Source organism: Balaenoptera musculus, chromosome 2 (genome assembly GCF_009873245.2).
Source record: "Balaenoptera musculus isolate JJ_BM4_2016_0621 chromosome 2, mBalMus1.pri.v3, whole genome shotgun sequence".
NCBI classification, from domain to species: domain Eukaryota; kingdom Metazoa; phylum Chordata; class Mammalia; order Artiodactyla; family Balaenopteridae; genus Balaenoptera; species Balaenoptera musculus.
This window is the reverse complement of record NC_045786.1, coordinates 161,414,334-161,431,304: the sequence shown is the minus strand read 5'-3', so window position 1 is coordinate 161,431,304 and position 16,971 is coordinate 161,414,334. Positions and strand designations below refer to the sequence as shown.

General features: G+C 44.8%; 1 protein-coding gene across 7 annotated transcripts in view; it reads left to right on the top strand.

Moving 5' to 3' along the window:
* FOXN3 (forkhead box N3) overlaps positions 1-16,971 on the top strand; it is a 406,284-nt gene that overhangs the window by 233,258 nt on the left and 156,055 nt on the right. The gene's annotated exons all lie outside the window — the stretch shown is intronic.

The window sequence follows — 16,971 nt, the reverse complement described above, 5'->3', positions numbered from 1 at the left end:
AGGGAATATCACAATAAAGTGAGTCATAGGAATTTCCTGGTTTCCCGGTGCATATAAAAGTTATATTTGTACTCTGCTGTTGTCTAGTCAGTGTGCAATAGCATTATGTCTAAAAACAATGTATATATCTTAACTTAAAAGTTCTTTACTGATTAAAAAATACTATCATCTGAGTCTTCAGTGAGTCATAGTATGAATGAACATCAAAATCACTGATTACAGATCACCATAACAAATATAATAATAATGAGAAAGTTTGAAATATTGTGAGAATTACCAAAATGTGACACAGAGACACAAAGTGAGCAAATGCTTTTGGAAAAATGGCACTGATAGATTTGCTCAATTCAGGGTTGCCACAAACCTTCAATCTGTAAAAAATGCAATTATCGGGCTTCCCTGGTGGCGCAGTGGTTGAGAATCTGCCTGCTAATGCAGGGAACACGGGTTCGAGCCCTGGTCTGGGAAGATCCCACATGCCACGGAGCAGCTGGGCCCGTGAGCCACAACTACTGAGCCTGCGCGTCTGGAGCCTGTGCTCCGCAACGGGAGGGGCTGCGATAATAAAAGGCCCGCGCACCGCGATGAAGAGCGGTCCCCGCAACGCGATGAAGAGTGGCCCCCACTTGCCGCAACTAGAGAAAGCCCTCGCACGAACCGAAGACCCAACACAGCCAAAAATAAATAAATAAATAAATAAAGTAGCTATAAAAAAAAAAAAAGATTGAAAAAAAAAATGCAATTATCTGCGACATGCAGTCACGTGAAGCGCAATAAAATGAAGTATGCCTATATAAAGAATTTACAATTTAATTAGTTCCTCCTGCATTGAACCCTAAATCAAGACAGAAAACCAAGCATTTATTGAGCATCTACTATGTACCAGGCTTGGTATTAACAGACATCATGTATGCAATGTGTCTTAATTCTTATAAGAATCTGATGAGATTGATTTGATCACTGTTTTACATTTTAGAGAACTGAGGCTGAGAGAGGCAGTCCTGTGCCTGCCAATGGCAGGTCACCCAGGTCACTCGTAAACGACTGAGCTGGGACTTGAGCCGGCAGTCTCTCCCTATTGTGACTCCAGAGACTCAGCTCTTCCCACCTTAACTTGGCACCTTGTCGTCACTTCCTTCTATGGAAATATTCTCCAGTATCTGATAGTTGGAGAGGTGAGCCTGGGAAAGGAAGACTGGCACATCAGTTTTTATTTTTAATTTATTTTATTTATTTATTATTTTTGGCTGTGCTGGGTCTTCGTTGCTGCACGTAGGCTTTCTCTAGTTGCGGCGAGCGGGGGCTACTCTTCGTTGCGGTGCACAGGCTTCTCATTGCAGTGGCTTCTCTTGTTGCAGAGCACGGGCTCTAGGTGCGCGGGCTTCAGCAGTTGTGGCATGTGGGCTCAGTAGTTGTGGCTTGCGGGGTCTAAAGCACAGGCTCAGTAGTTGTGATGCACGGGCTTAGTTGCTCCATGGCACATGGGATCTTCCCGGACCAGGGCTCAAACCCATGTCCCCGGCATTGGCAGGTGGATTCTTAACCACTGCGCCACCAGGGAAGCCCTGGCACATTGCTTTTTAAAAGGCATTTTCAGTTCTGTAGCGTAATGAGGGTGGGACAGATGGAGGTGAGAGCAGTTCAGAGGCCCCTGCAGGAGATCACATCTTTGGAGATGAACGTCTGAAACAGCTTGCAAGGAGGGAACAAAGACAGTTGGAGGGAGATCCCTGGGGCTTGGTGGGGAGCGGGGTGGAGAGGCAGCTGAGAGGAGCCTGACTCGTGCGCATGGAGGAGGGCACCGCAGAGGGAAACGGGGAGGGAAGTGAGTCAGGGCCGTGGGGTGTGTGTGTGTGTGTGCGTGCACGCTCCATGCTTGTGTAAGGATCGCTTCTGTTTTAGACAAAATAGAAAAGTAAATGTAGACGTGAGGTGGGGGAGAATCATGCAATATTTCCTCAAACTTGTGACTTGAGTTTTATGATTTGGGAGATTATTTATACTGACTGTTTAATAAGAATAAAGAAATTCAACATTCTCAATATTAAAGGTCTTGCCTTGGGGAGTTCCCTGGTGGTCCAGTGGTTAGGACTCCACGCTCTCACTGCCAAGGGCCCGGGTTCGATCCCTGGTCAGGGAACTAAGATCCCACGTGCTGTGCGGTGTGGCCAAAAAAAAGAGAAAAAAAAGAAAAGAAAAGAAAATCAGTGCCTGCCATATGTTCAATTTCAGTAGAAACAAATTAAAATTTAAAAAAAAAGGACTTGCCTTGCCGATGAATTCCGTTCTCAGAGATCATTAAGGTTTTGTTTTTTCCTCTAAGCTTGCTTAAATACTCTATCATCTTTGGGAATAAATGGCCACACAGCCATCTTTCTAATCATTTTTTATGTGTAATTAAAAAAAATACGTTTGTGGGGAGAGCTGACAAGAGCTAACTACCCTTTGGGGTTAAGTTTTTTTGGTCATGGCTGTTAAAGCAATATATTGTGTAAACATTCTTTAAAAAAAACTAATTATTGGTGCGAACCTCCAATATGTATGAACCCAGTAAATATTTGTGAAATCAAATGAATAAATGTGATTAGCATCCTTTGTTTGATATTGAAATCATAAAATGGATGAAAGACACAGAATTAACTTTATTTCGGTACAGAATAAGCAAGTGAAGATTCTTCTGAAAATACCGGACTAATTCTGGTTGACCCACATATATACAAATTAAACTGTAAATAACTATCAAAATAGTGCCGTGAAAGTGTATAATTGCTAAGGCAAGACTTAGATTGTTGAAAATGATAAAGCTCTCCTGGTCACTTTGGCTTATATGTGCCAAGTTGAGTGGACTACTTGGGTGGCAAAATGCAACAAGTAAGGACATTTTCAGTAATATAAAAAGGTGTAGGAATGATACTAAATTTGAGAGAATCAATTGATGTTAATGTGCTAGACCATTGAGCTGTTTTGCAATTAGTCCTGGAAGATGTAGTTTTAACGAAGTCTCTAGATCAGCATTAAGGGAACAAGAGGTGGGGTGTCAGAATCACTAGAGGGAATTTAAAAAAATTATATAGGCTCTTGATGGTGCAGGGGGCTGTGTGTGTTGGGGGAACTTTTGCTGTGAACATAAAACTTCTCTAAAAAATAAAGTCTATTATTTTCTGTCAAACGTTTATGTGAATAGATGAATGGCATGACTCTGGGGAGTCAGATATAGCATCGCTGTGAAGGGTGCTTGTCTCCCTCTATAGCGTGCGCCAGGAAAATCATGCTGAGAATTACTGTCCCATGTCATAGAAAGTGGGGCAGAAAAGAACCTAAAACCACCCAGTTTAGTTTCCCCAAATGGGTACTACAGTGAACAGTTTCCAGAGATGTTAGGGCTTTCCTATTGAACATGGGTGGAGTTTTCCATGGCCAATAAATCTGGGAAATGCAGCTCATGATAACTTTGTAGTGAGCTAATTCAGATCTTTTCCCACACTTTATTAGACAGATACTTTTTTGGGGGGGGCACACTTATCAACATATTCCAAGGAACACCAATTTGGGAAAAAGTAATCTAAAATAAGGGTGTTTCAAAGCATGAGTTGCCACTCGCTAATGTGTTGTGAAATCAATGTAGGGCTTACAACCATTCTTTTTTATTTTTTTTTTATGAAAAATAATAGAATAGAAAACACCAGAGTGGGTTGCACATAGGAGGGTAAATGTTATTTTGTGAAACTTTCGTTTCAGTTATGTATGTGGGTTTGTGTAAACTCAGTCATAATGAAAACTCTATTCCTTACTACAGATGATGGCCAAAAATATTTTGGAGATCACTGGCCCAATTCAGTTCCTCAGTTTTATAAGTGAAAACCCTGAGACTCATGTGGATCTCAGGATCACGTGGGGAGTTAGTGGCAGACAGAACCTGAGTCTACTCTTCATCCTCTTTCACCAACACCAGCGCTCTACCAAATCCATAAATCATCCTGTTTAAAAAGCAGCCCTGGACTTCCCTGGCGGTCCAGTGGTTAAGACTCCATGCTTCCACTGCAGGGGGCACCGGTTTGATCCCTGGTCGGGGATCTAAGATCCCACATGCTGCGCGGCACAGTGAAAAAATTCAAAAAAACAAAAAAAACAAATAAAAAGCAGCCCTGGTGGAAACAACCCAAATGTCTGTCAAAGGCAAATGGATAAACAAAACAAGGCTTATATGTACAATGGAATATTATTCAGCCTTTAAAAGGAACGATATTCTGATATGTGCTACAACATGGGTGAGCCTTGAGGACATTATGGTAAGAGAGACAAACCAGACACGAAAGGACAAGTGTTGTATGATTCCACTTCAACTTATAGAGACAGAAAGGAGACTGGAGGTTACCTGGGGTTGAGATGAGGGGCAGCCAGGAGGTAGTGATATGAAACCACTCTGGGTACAGAGTTTCTGTTTGGAATGAGGACAAACTTCTGGAAATAGATAGTGGTGATGGTTGCACAACTATGTGAATGTACTCAGTGCACTGAACTGTACACTTAAAAATGGTTAATACGGCAAATTTTATGTTATGTATATTTTATCACAATAATAATTAAAAAGAATCCAGCCACAAAATAATAATAATAATAATAATAATAATAATAATAAAGGCAGCATAGCACTTCTTTTAAACAGACCTCATTTCACACTCTAACACCTGTTCCTTCCTTTGGCCCTTCCCCTGTGCAGGCCCAGGCACTGAGGTTTCTGAGGCCACCTAGGCAGGCTTCCTGCGCTTAGGAATCCCTGGAGCAGAGTACGGCCACCTGTGGCCTTGATTCTAGACTCCCTGGCAGGTGATGACTGCTAGCATTTCCGCAGGTGACGCATTTTACAGCAGTGGGTCCTGCTCAGCAGATGACCTTTTCTGTCTAATAGCTCTGATTTTCCAACTGCAACATTTGGACAAACCCACAATTTGCTTTTGGAAGGCCAAGGAGAAACATATATCATGGTTTTTCTCTTGGTTTCACCCCTCTCCTCAGTTGGCCTCTAGCCCTGACCCGTTGACAAATAGCCTGTTCTCCTTTCCTCTTCCCTCTTCCTTTACAAGACCGCCAGGCTCGCTGCAAACAGCCATTTAAGTGAAATGCTACTACCCACAAGCAGCTGATAGTGATTCCCACTGTCTCCATTTTCCGCTCACGCTTCACACGTTTGGGTATGAGAACCGCAAGAACAACGGTGAACCAGAAGTGAGACCAGGGGCGGCCAGATAGCAGAAAGTGGATGTGTGCTTCTTCCTCGGAGCCAAGAAGGGTTTTGCAACTCCCAATGCAAGGCAACTTCTGCCCATAAAAGTTGCAGCAGATGGGAGTCACTGATTGGCTCTGCTTGAGGACTTTGGAGATTTCTCTCTGTCCTGCAGGCACCCTTTTGCTTCCTGTGCCTCCACAGACATTGACAAACAGCTGGCCTGTGCTTGCAGCGACCCCATCGGAATCTCTGTGGCCCTTAAGTCAGCATCCAAAATAAAGGAAACTGAGAGAAAATGCCTCTGAACTTAATCAGTGAAGATATTTAACTCGGTTTACTGGGAGCTAAGGAAGTACTTCAGAAATAGCTTATTCTTATGTTACCTGAAATTCGCCATGAGTGAGGCTGGTAGAATCTCCCTGAATTAGGGGAATACATCATGACATTTACCTCAAAACTCAGCGTAACCTTGTGATTTGAAATCGAACCCAGCGTTTCTCTACCTTGGCACTGTTGATGTTTGGGACCAGAGAGTTCTTTGTTGTGAGAGGCTGTCCTGTGCATTGTAGGATGGTTTGCAGGATTCTTTGTTGTGAGAGGCTGTCCTGTGCATTGTAGGATGGTTTGCAGGATTCTTTGCTGTGAGAGGCTGTCCTGTGCATTGTAGGATGGTTTGCAGAATCCTTTGCTGTGAGAGGCTATCCTTGCATTGTAGGGTGGTTTGCAGAATTCTTTGTTGTGAGAGGCTATCCTTGCATTGTAGGGTGGTTTGCAGAATCCTTTGCTGTGAGAGGCTGTCCTGTGCACTGTAGGATGGTTTGCAGAATCCTTTGCTGTGAGAGGCTGTCCTGTGCATTGTAGGATGGTTTGCAGAATTCTTTGTTGTGAGAGGCTGTCCTGTGCACTGTAGGATGGTTTGCAGGATTCTTTGTTGTGAGAGGCTGTCCTGTGCATTGTAGGATGGTTTGCAGAATCCTTTGCTGTGAGAGGCTGTCCTGTGCATTGTAGGATGGTTTGCAGAATCCTTTGCTGTGAGAGGCTGTCCTGTGCACTGTAGGATGGTTTGCAGAATTCTTTGTTGTGAGAGGCTGTCCTGTGCACTGTAGGATGGTTTGCAGGATTCTTTGTTGTGAGAGGCTGTCCTGTGCACTGTAGGATGGTTTGCAGAATCCTTTGCTGTGAGAGGCTGTCCTGTGCATTGTAGGATGGTTTGCAGAATCCTTTGCTGTGAGAGGCTGTCCTGTGCACTGTAGGATGGTTTGCAGAATCCTTTGCTGTGAGACGCTGTCCTGTGCATTGTAGGATGGTTTGCAGAATTCTTTGTTGTGAGAGGCTGTCCTGTGCACTGTAGGATGGTTTGCAGGATTCTTTGCTGTGAGAGGCTGTCCTGTGCATTGTAGGATGGTTTGCAGAATCCTTTGCTGTGAGAGGCTGTCCTGTGCATTGTAGGATGGTTTGCAGAATCCTTTGCTGTGAGAGGCTGTCCTGTGCATTGTAGGATGGTTTGCAGAATTCTTTGCTGTGAGAGGCTGTCCTTGCATTGTAGGATGGTTTGCAGAATCCTTTGCTGTGAGAGGCTGCCTGTGCATTGTAGGATGGTTTGCAGAATCCTTTGCTGTGAGAGGCTGTCCTGTGCATTGTAGGGTGGTTTGCAGCATTCCTGCCCTCTACCCACCAGTTGCCAAGAGCAGCTAGCAGCACCGGCCGCCCCCCCCACCGCCCCAAACTTCTGGTGATCAAAAATGTCTCCAGACATTGTCCTGTGTCCCCTGGGGAGCAAGATCGCCCCTGGCTCAGAACCACTGACAGCCAGGATTCTGCCATGTTCTGAGTTTTAGGCATTGAGGACTTCGTCAGCTGTTATTCTGGAAATAATGGGAAACGGCTTGGGGTATTTTTTGTTTGTTTGAGCCCTGCCTCATTTGTATAAAACTCCCAATTTTTAAAGTGTGTGTAAAGTGTCATCAACTGTGAGAAATTAATACCTAGCACTGCTGTCAGGTGAAACCATCGCCCATGTCATAGGCTTGTTCTGTGATGGGTATTTGGTTATGATTTCAGTCCAAGTCTCCATGCCTATGCCAGTCACGTGGCTGAATGATACGAGCAAGTTATTTACTTCCTCTCCTGTGTCTTTTTCTCCCTCCACGTCTAAGTGGAGGATACCTGCTTTCCATCTTATTAAATAGCCATGATGTGGCCAGTTCATCTGCTGAACTCACCTCATGGGGTCATTGTCTGGGACCATGGAATTCTTCATGGTTTCATTACCTGTTCCAGAGCCCCCAGTGGATTCCCAGGTTCTATCTTCCAAAAAGCAAAACATTCATTTTCTTCCCCTAGGCTGGATAAGCTGGAATGTTTCACTATTCAGTCATCCATTGCTGCTGGAGCTCCCGTGTGCCATGCTTTGTTCAAGTCACTTGAGACACTTTGATGACTAAGCTGGTTTCCTGTCACACTCTAGTTTGAAAGGTGGACTTATAATAAATCTGATGTATCATGAGAACTGCTTTCTATCACCTATACAAAGTGCTGTGGTTTAATCTTCCTGCCTATTTGGAAGTTCTTCCTAAGTCTGCAGAAGTGATTGTGGTGATGATTACTTTGGAAGGTACTGGCATGGAGTCTGGGAGAGCACTGTTCTGGGAGTCTGAAAACCTGGCTTTTTGTTTTTAAATATTGACACTGGTCCTGATTAGCCGTGCTCCCTTTCCCAAGTCACTTTCTCTTTCTGGATCGCACTTCCTAGCTGTGTAAGATGATGTGTATGGGCTGGATCATCTCTGACTCCAGCGGTCTATGCTTATTTTAATAGAAATTGTAGGGCTTCCCTGGTGGCGCAGTGGTTGAGAATCCGCCTGCCAATGCAGGGGACACGGGTTCGAGCCCTGGTCTGGGAAGATCCCACATGCCGCGGAGCAACTAGGCCCATGAGCCACAACTACTGAGCCTGCGCGTCTGGAGCCTGTGCTCCACAGCAAGAGAGGCCGCGATAGTGAAGAGGCCCGCGCACCGCGATGAAGAGTGGCCCCCGCTCGCCGCAACTGGAGAAAGCCCTCGCACAGAAACGAAGACCCAACACAGCCAAAAATAAATAAATAAAAGATTACTATTAATTAAAGAAAAAAACCAGACATCTCAAGTTAATGAATTTAGTACTTAAAAAAAATAGTAATTGTATTAGAATTATTAGATACTATTATAATATGTTTTAGAGCTAGAAGCTTCGTGATCAGCCAGCCTTTGTGAGGAGGCGCGACTGTGTGTCGTTACAATGGGTTCCCGGCTCACTTGTGCCTGGTGGGGAGACTTGCGCAACTCTGCTGGGGTCGGAGGCCTTGCAGCACTTAGGGGTCGCACGGAAGGGGTAAACCAGAAGTCTGAAAGCTTGCCCTGAAGCTCCATAAAGCAAGATGCTATCTCTAAACAGACCCATCAATTTCAGAGGGCTTCTTTCCACGGGGCTTTTTGGGGGCGGAGATGCCTTTTACCAGTATCTTTCTGTTCACCTGTGGAATTATATAAGCTCATTAGATTCAGGTTACCCACTCCTTCTGCACCTGAAGCTGTAGGTAAATTTACTGTCCAGTTTAAACCTTGTCTCCACACCTGTCACTTCTGGATCCTATAAGCTCCATCCCCAGCATTCCAGGGTCGGTCACCTCAAAGGTGACCGTAGCCAAGCTCCCAGCAAGGGATGCCCAGTCAGGAATGAGATCTCTAGGCATATATAACGGGAGAGAAATATTTGGAGCATTCTTCTCTTTCTCCAAGACAGCTCTGCATACTTACTGCCCTTTCAGGTGTAGCCTTGCAGGTAAATCTCACCTTCTCCAAGAAACCAAATTTTGAACTCTCACTGCACGTCAGAATAAATTTCCTGAATCACCTGGATGATATTTGGCAGATACTGCCTTATATTGTGGTCCTGTGTGTACATGTGCTAGTTCTCTTAAAAGACTGTAATCATCTCCCAGAGCCATGATTGTACTCAACCACCTAGAAAGACCCTACAGCCAGGTCGGGCTGTGCGCGGATGTGTGTGCATTAGACACCAGTAAACATCAGTGCAGGGAATGGATGGGTCTCGGTGTCAGGCACTGGGGAGCACTCAGTAAATAGTTGTAGAATTGGACCGAATGGTAAGTGCTTAAATATTTCACAGTTCTCTAGTCTTTCTACTTTATGCCATTTACTGGGGGTTAGAAAATAAGATGAAGCTGTGTGAACGCCCTAGAGAGTGACCAGCGATTGCTGTTATCTGAAGAGCCGTAGAGCTCTTAGCTGTTTTCCAGCTCTGATTCTTTCTTTTTTTTTTTTAAAGCAGTGTTTACTATTTCTGGCCATTATGTACACTGATATAAAAATTTAATTAGACCCTTTCTTTTCAATTAATTTTTACAGCCCTGTTTGTTTGCTCTCTCGACAGAGCCTGTATTGTGTGAACAAGAGAGATCAATTTTCTATCACAAAATTCATTACTTTTGACTAAAGTCCAGTGAGTCTGTGATCGTACGCGCCACTCTGGGTGAATTTTCCTGCCGCTGGAGAGAGTTATGGATGGTGAAATGAGCCGAGTGTTCAGGTAGCCAAGAGAAGCTTTGATTCGGTCATTGTCTTCCTCAGGGCAGCAGGTGGAGCAAAGTTAAAAGGCTGTGCAACTCTTGAGGTTAGAAATATGCATGTGTTTTATTCATTCCTCATTCTTTAATATTTTTTTCAAGTAACTAGGGAATTGAAATTAGGTAGAGAGTATGTAAAGGTTAAGAGAGGCCTTTTCTTTCCAGAGCACGTGTAAAAGAAGATGTCCATTCCGGGAGGGCAGGGACCTCTAGTTTTGTTCATTCTTTACCTCCAGGGTCCACACAGTTCCTGGTACATGGCAGCTATACGGTAAATAGTTGTTGAGTGAGGATGCATGAGATAAATACTAACTAGTTTTGCCTTTTATCATTGATTAAAGTGTTTTCTGGATTAAAGGGTCTCTGTGACTGTCTCAAAGTCTCCATGAATAGCATCTTGGTTGGGGCTGCTTTCCAGCGTTGGGAGATATGACCACACCTGTCTTCAAGGGCTGCAGCTCCGATGCCTAACTTGGCAGGGCAGGGGCTAGGCCTGCTCCCCAAGAGGCACAGGTAACGCCCAGTGTAGCTCACACAGCCCCTGAGGACAGAGCATGAGCTTGGGAGTCACACACACACCTAAGCGCAAAGCCACCTGCCACTCGCTCTTGACATGGGGCAAGTAGTATAACCTCTCCTGTTGTCTGTTCATGGATCTGTAAAGCTGGGCCAGTGATACCTAGCATCCACAGTGGGTGGTAGGTGATGAACGAGGGAGCAGGTAATGTCCTCCTTACTGAGATATTAAATAAATGTATCCATTTAAATTCCTTTACCTTCTAGTGGTGTGTTCTCCATCCTCCTGTGTACTGAACGGTTTACCTCTTCCTCTTGCATGAAATGGGGCAGGTGGGGGAAAGGGCCACAGTAACCTTGGTTCCTTGGTGCTTTAGGGAATCTTGGATATGGTGCAGAGTTAGAGGCTAAAGCATGAGTACAGGAAGGACTCATTCTAGGTGGAAGCAGCAGTGTCCAATGGAACTTTCTGTGATGAAGGAAATGTTCTGTATCCATGCTGTCAGGCACAGTCACTAGCTACCGGTGGCTGTCGAGCACTGGAGATGTGGCCAGTTTGACCGAGGAGCTGAATTTTTCATTTCGCTTCATTTGAATTTGAATGTAAACCCATCACATGGCGAATGACGAGCGCATTGGATGGTGCAGCTCTAGGGCCTTGCTGGGGCTTAAGGATTAGTGGTCTGTCCATTCCCTGGGAGCTTGTGAGAAATGCAGACTCTCAGACATCACCCCAGACCTATGAGATCAGAATCAGCGCAGGCGGTTCATGTGCACATTTGGTTTTAAGAAACACAGGGCTAGCCTCTGAGCCGCTCGGTGTTCTCCATGGACTTCCATGCAGCTGTAGTGCTAGGGAGGCTGGACCCTTGGAGCTGGAAGGTTCTCACCGTCACCTTTGCCTTCTCGGCTACTCACACACCCTAATGCAGTCTCCAGGGGACCCGTGCGTGTGGGTCTCTGTGCATCCTGTGGTTGAGAGATCAAAGGAAAAAGTTATGTAGCTTTTAACTCAGGATTAAATTCTGTTTTGCTTATTCCTCCTCATAAACCTCCTTAATGTCTATGTTGCCATGTTCGCTCCCCAAAAGGTAACTCTCTTTTTATCTTCCCACTCATCCTACTATAGCTTTATTTTTCCTACTACTTTGCCTTAAACTGGTAAAGATGTGGGTATGTACGTATATATTTCTCTCTCTCTCTCTCTCTCACTTTCTGGATGTTTCAAACCGAACCAGTACATTCAGGCTGTGGTTATCTTAATGCTTCCAGCACTCTGGCTACTGATAAATATTTCAAGAGGATAAATAACATTTTCTACATGAAATGAGAGAAATGTCCCCCACCTCTCTGAAAGTATTAATAATTTCTCTTCTGTAATGGGACTGATTTAACCAATTGAAACACAGAAAACTTCGCAGATCTTTTTGACATCCAACGGTCAGATCACTTTGGCTAATGGGGATGTTACTTGGGTATTGCTGATATTAGCCAAGTTGGGAGTTTGATGGAGACTTTTCATTCTGCCCTCTTTCCAGTCTTGAATCCTCGCAGACATGATGTGCTGGTGGCCCTCCACCGGATGTTTGTCTATATGATGTTGGTGGCAGGTTGCAAAACTGTATTAAGCTGCATCTTGGGAGCTGCCAAAGGCACTGTGAGGAAACTGAGGCACTGAGCTAGAAGGGGCACCACACCAGGATTCCATGCCCCTAAATTGTGTCTCTAAAACAGACCCAAGGTCACAGCACTGGTAAATGAGGAGCCACAGTGTGACCCCTGGCGGTTTGGTTCCAGATTTTGCACGATTCGCCATCCCCCGCACCTGCCTTTGCTCCCTGCCGGGAACAGGCCCTCTCCCGTATCGCCTGTGCTGCCTCCTTTTGAGTGTTCATGTCATTGCATCTGGTCTCTCCTCCTCCAGGTCTTTGCTCAGATGTCACCTTCTCAAAGATGCTTTCCCTAGCTGCTCCATCAAAAATAATGCATACACACACACACACACACACACACACACCAACGTTCTCTATTCCCAGTGCCCTTCTTTATTTTTCTCCTTAGCTCTTATTCTTACCTGTATCATATACAGTTATTTGTACGTACGTCCCTTGAGAGCAGGGACTTTGTTTTGCTCACTGCTATGTCCTCTAGATCTAGAACAGTGCTCAACCCAAAATAACACAAGATAAATATTTTTGAATGGATGGATGAATTAATGGCTCTGTAACCTGGAGAGCTGCTGATGCCTCTCACTTGGTCTCCTCCTTGCCTCTTTCCTGGTGTGCTTCCCCACTCCAGGTGGCCGGGGTGAGCCTCCTGAAACTCCTACTTGCCCTTGACAGTTCCTTCCAGAGGCTTTCTGTGTTTATGGCTCCTGACAACTTTACAACTCCTCTTCCTTCAGCCTTACCAAGTTTCCTTCATTTTTTTGCCTGTGCCGCCGCATCGTTCCCTGTGTCCTCTGTCCTTCCCTCCACCACCCCTGCAGACCAGGGCCCTGTGTCCTCAGATGGCCTGAGCTTTGTCTGTCCGGCTTTCACACTTCACAGTCACGTCCGTCGACTCCAAGTTACGTGAGGACAGGAGCCACCTCTCTCTTGCTCCCCTTTGCTCTCCCACCTTCACACTGAGCACCCCGCACAGAGCAGGCGCTTGACAGCTGTGTATTGAAGGATGAATGGGGCCATTTAATTCTATGGGTAGAAGGAAGTCTCACTTCTGTAGAATTCAGGGTTTCTTTGGCACTATGAGGCCTTACTGTTCAAGCTGTGAGATTTAAAGACAGAATGCTTCCTGCTAATTATTAACAGTTGCCCTGGAAGAACAGATCCATTATGGGGCTCTGAACCCTGGCACGCTGCCCCCCCCCCCAGCCCCTGGTGAGCAGTGCCGTAGAGCAGGGCGGGAAAGCAAAGGCAGCTACCGCCCTGGCACCCGCTACCGTCCGATTACCCAAAGAGGATTGCAATCTTGGGGCCAAAAGAGTAGGGAGTGGGTAAAAGGCTTTGCAATGAGATTATAGCACCTAAAAGCGCCTTGCTTTTGTTCAGGAAATAAGGTATTGGTTTTCTTCAAGGCAGCGAGACAATCCAGTTTAGGGCCTGGAGTGGTAGATCGATGTCCTGGCATTCTTCAGATACTGAAAAAACAGTTGATCTGTATTTGTACTTACTGGGTTTCTTGTTAAAAAAAAAAAAAAAAGGAAGAAGAACGACAGGAATGGAAAGAAATTTAAAAAGCTCATTAAAGGTCCTCTAAATGAAGAAAATTGAATGCCAGATCTGTTAAGAACATACAAAGACAGCCTCCCTTTAAAGAACATCTTATTTGGTCAGTGTGTCTTCAAGCCAGAGCCTGGAAGGTGAATGGGCAGTGTGGTCAGAATGCAGTTTCTTTATTTTGGACTTGGAGAAGAAGGATCTTTTCCCCTTGACCTCAGCTCCCTACATGTAAGATCATTCATAGAACGTCTCACGTTTGGTTGGGGCTGAGTTAGAGTCAAGTCAACGTGCTCTCTACCATTGTGGTGGGTTGTATAGCCGTCATAGCAATTCTCTTAGTGCTTGAAAGTCTTTTTCACCTCTGATGCTTCCTGGAGGTGTGTTTTGTTTGGCTCTTGGCCCAGGTGCCTGAATCTTAGTCCTCCCTGCCTTACCTGAAGTTGTTATTGATGTGAAGCTTCTTTTTGCCAATGGGAGAGCAGGTCTTCCTCCTGTTGTGTGAGCAGAGAGACCCACGAGGGATTTGTCCCCCTGCTAATAATACTTGGGTTTGATTCTTGCATGATGGTTGGGGATTAGCTCACTCACAGAAGTTTCCATTTCCAGAGAGGGGAGAAGTTTGTGGGTGATTCCAAAGAAAACGTTCAAGAGAGTTTCTTCGTACCACAGAACCCGAGTTAACACTGAGTTTGGGAAACCTCGGCACCCCGGTTACAGAACTACCACGCCTTGTGTTTGAACTTCCATTGTTAAAAATTTATTCTGAATCTGTGTGTCGATTTGCTGCTAATAGTTAGACTATGCTGAATGAATACTTGATGTGTTGGAGGACGTTGCATTTTGCCCTTCAGTGTTCGGTTTGTAATAATTGATGTAAAATACGTGTCCACCCTCGAGAGGCGGCAAGAAGTGATTGCTTTGAATAAATCCCCAACTGGAGCATCTGACTTGCCCCTTTCCCTTAAAAGTGAAATAATCTCTTATCCTCTGCTTTCCCTGCCACCTGCAAATGTTTTTATTTGAAGACGGGGGCTAGCTGGGTTTCAGTTAATTAAAGTTTTAATTGTGTTTGATTCTGCAGCAGACCTCATGTTTGCTTTCCTTAATAATGAAATGCAAAGTGTCGTCTCCGAGCTCACACTCCAACTGGACAGCAAGGGGGGGAGTAGAAGCAGCCTTGAAACCTGCTAGCCCTGCCCGAGACTTTGTATTTGCTATTTGCTTTTGGTATTATATTCAGGTCTGAGGAAAGTACTGACTTCAGCTTCATAATCTGAACATGACTGAAGAATTGCTCCAGTGTCTAAAATTCGAGCACTTGTGTGTTGGAAATAAAACATCGTCTGTACAAAACATAAATACTTGTCCTTTTGTGGAGAAAAAATTAACCTATCTGGCGTCTTCTTAGCAAGTCTTGCTTGCAAAGCTGGCCCTTGGCTGCTGTCTGGGTACTTAGATTTTGAGAGGTTTCCAGAACTGGTAATAAGAGTGGTTCACTGTGGCTTAACTGTTTGTATAAACAATGTGATGATGGAAGAAATTTGGGATTTTCACACGAGCCAGGCAGGGGGTGCCTATGTGCACAGTCCCCAGTAAAAACCTTGGGCACCGCTGGGAGGGAGCTCTTGAAAGCTTGTGCCTGGTTTCCTCCAGACTTTGCCCTTTTCCCTTTGCTGAATACACTTTGTATCCTTTTGCTGAAATAAATCATAGCCATGAACATTTATGCTATATACTGAGTCCTATGAGTTCTCCTAGTAAGTTACCAAACCTGGGGGTTATCTAGGGTTTGGATAGTCATTCAGTGTCAGTTTGAGATAATTATCTCTTGGCCTGAGTAAATTATTTTTCCTGGGGTATCTTGACGCACCTTCTAAACCTGTTCTGCCTCTTGAATGTTTCTATCTTAGCAGGTTCCTCCCTTCAACCCAGTATCCAAAGTCAGAAACCTCAGAATCATCTTTGATTCTCTCCTTCATTCAGGCACCAAATCCTGTCAGTTTTGCCTCTGAAGTGTCTCGAACCCAGCCTTCCCGTAGCCCTTGCCACCGTCCCAGTGTTAGCGCTACTGCCCTTTGCTGGACTTCATGCAGCAGCTTCCCTGCCCTGGTTTTCTGCCTCTCATCTGCATTCCAGCCTGTCCTTCGTGTCACCTCCATCCAAAACCTAGGTTGAGTTACTGCCACCATTGAAATAAAACAGAAATGCCTCGGGTCAGCCTTGCAGGGCCCTTCACTGCGAGGTGGCGCAGCAAAGCGGTTGGTGTGCAGATTTGTGTCGTCAGCTCTGCCCCTCACTGGCTGCTGCCACGGGCAAGTTACACACCCTCTCTGTGTATCAGTGTCCTTATCTGTATGTGAGGATAAGAACAGTACCTTCCTGCTAGGATTAGTGCAGGTTTAAATGAGTATATGTTTAAAAACCTTAGAACATGTGCCTGGCAGATGAAAGGTGTTCCATAACTATTAGCTGTGCTTAGTTTTTGTTTGTTTGTTTTTTAATCTTTATTGGAGTATAGTTGATTTACAATGTTGTGTTAGTCTCAGGTGTACCGCAAAGTGAATCTGTTATACATATACGTACGTATATCCACTCTTTTTTAGATTCTGTTCCCGTGTAGGCCATTACAGAGTATTGAGTAGAGTTCCCTGTCCTTACTAGTTATCTATTTTATATATAGTAGTGTGTTTATGTCAGTCCCAATCTTCTAAGTTATCCCTCCCTCTCCCTCACCCCCTGGTAACCGTAAGTTTGTTTTCTAAATCTGTAACTCTATTTCTTATGCTTAGTTTTTATAATTATCTCTTGACTTTCTTTCTCTGGGCTGGGAGCTGCTCCCTGACGTTGTCTGGCTATGGCTCTTTAATAATCAATTGCTGAATAAATGAATGAATGAATAAATGAGAAAGAGAGAAAGGGAGTGTTGGTTAAAACAGGGTTTGTGCTCTCAAGAAGCTTATGGTTATTTGGGGGATATAAGATGCTCTAATGGATTAAACTGAGAGTATCAGGGGAATATAGGTGAAAGTGGCACATTGTGTAAAGGGCTCAGGTGGGAAAAGAGGCGCACCAAATTGTTTAAGCGAAGTTACCAGACTCATGCTTTACCACCATTTCTGATCCCACAGAGAGAGGCAGAGAAGTGTCAGGATTTGGTGTGCCTCCAAGAAACCATCATAAAAACAAAGTCTTCCCATGGGACCCTTAGACTCTAACTCGTCTTTCTCTGGAGTGACATTTTTTTAAATAAATTTATTTTATTTTATTTATTTTATTTTTGGCTATGTTGGGTCTTCGTTGGCTGTGCGCGGGCTTTCTCTAGTTGCGGCGAGTGGGGGCTACTCTTCGTTGCGGTGCACAAGCTTCTCACTGCGGTGGCTTC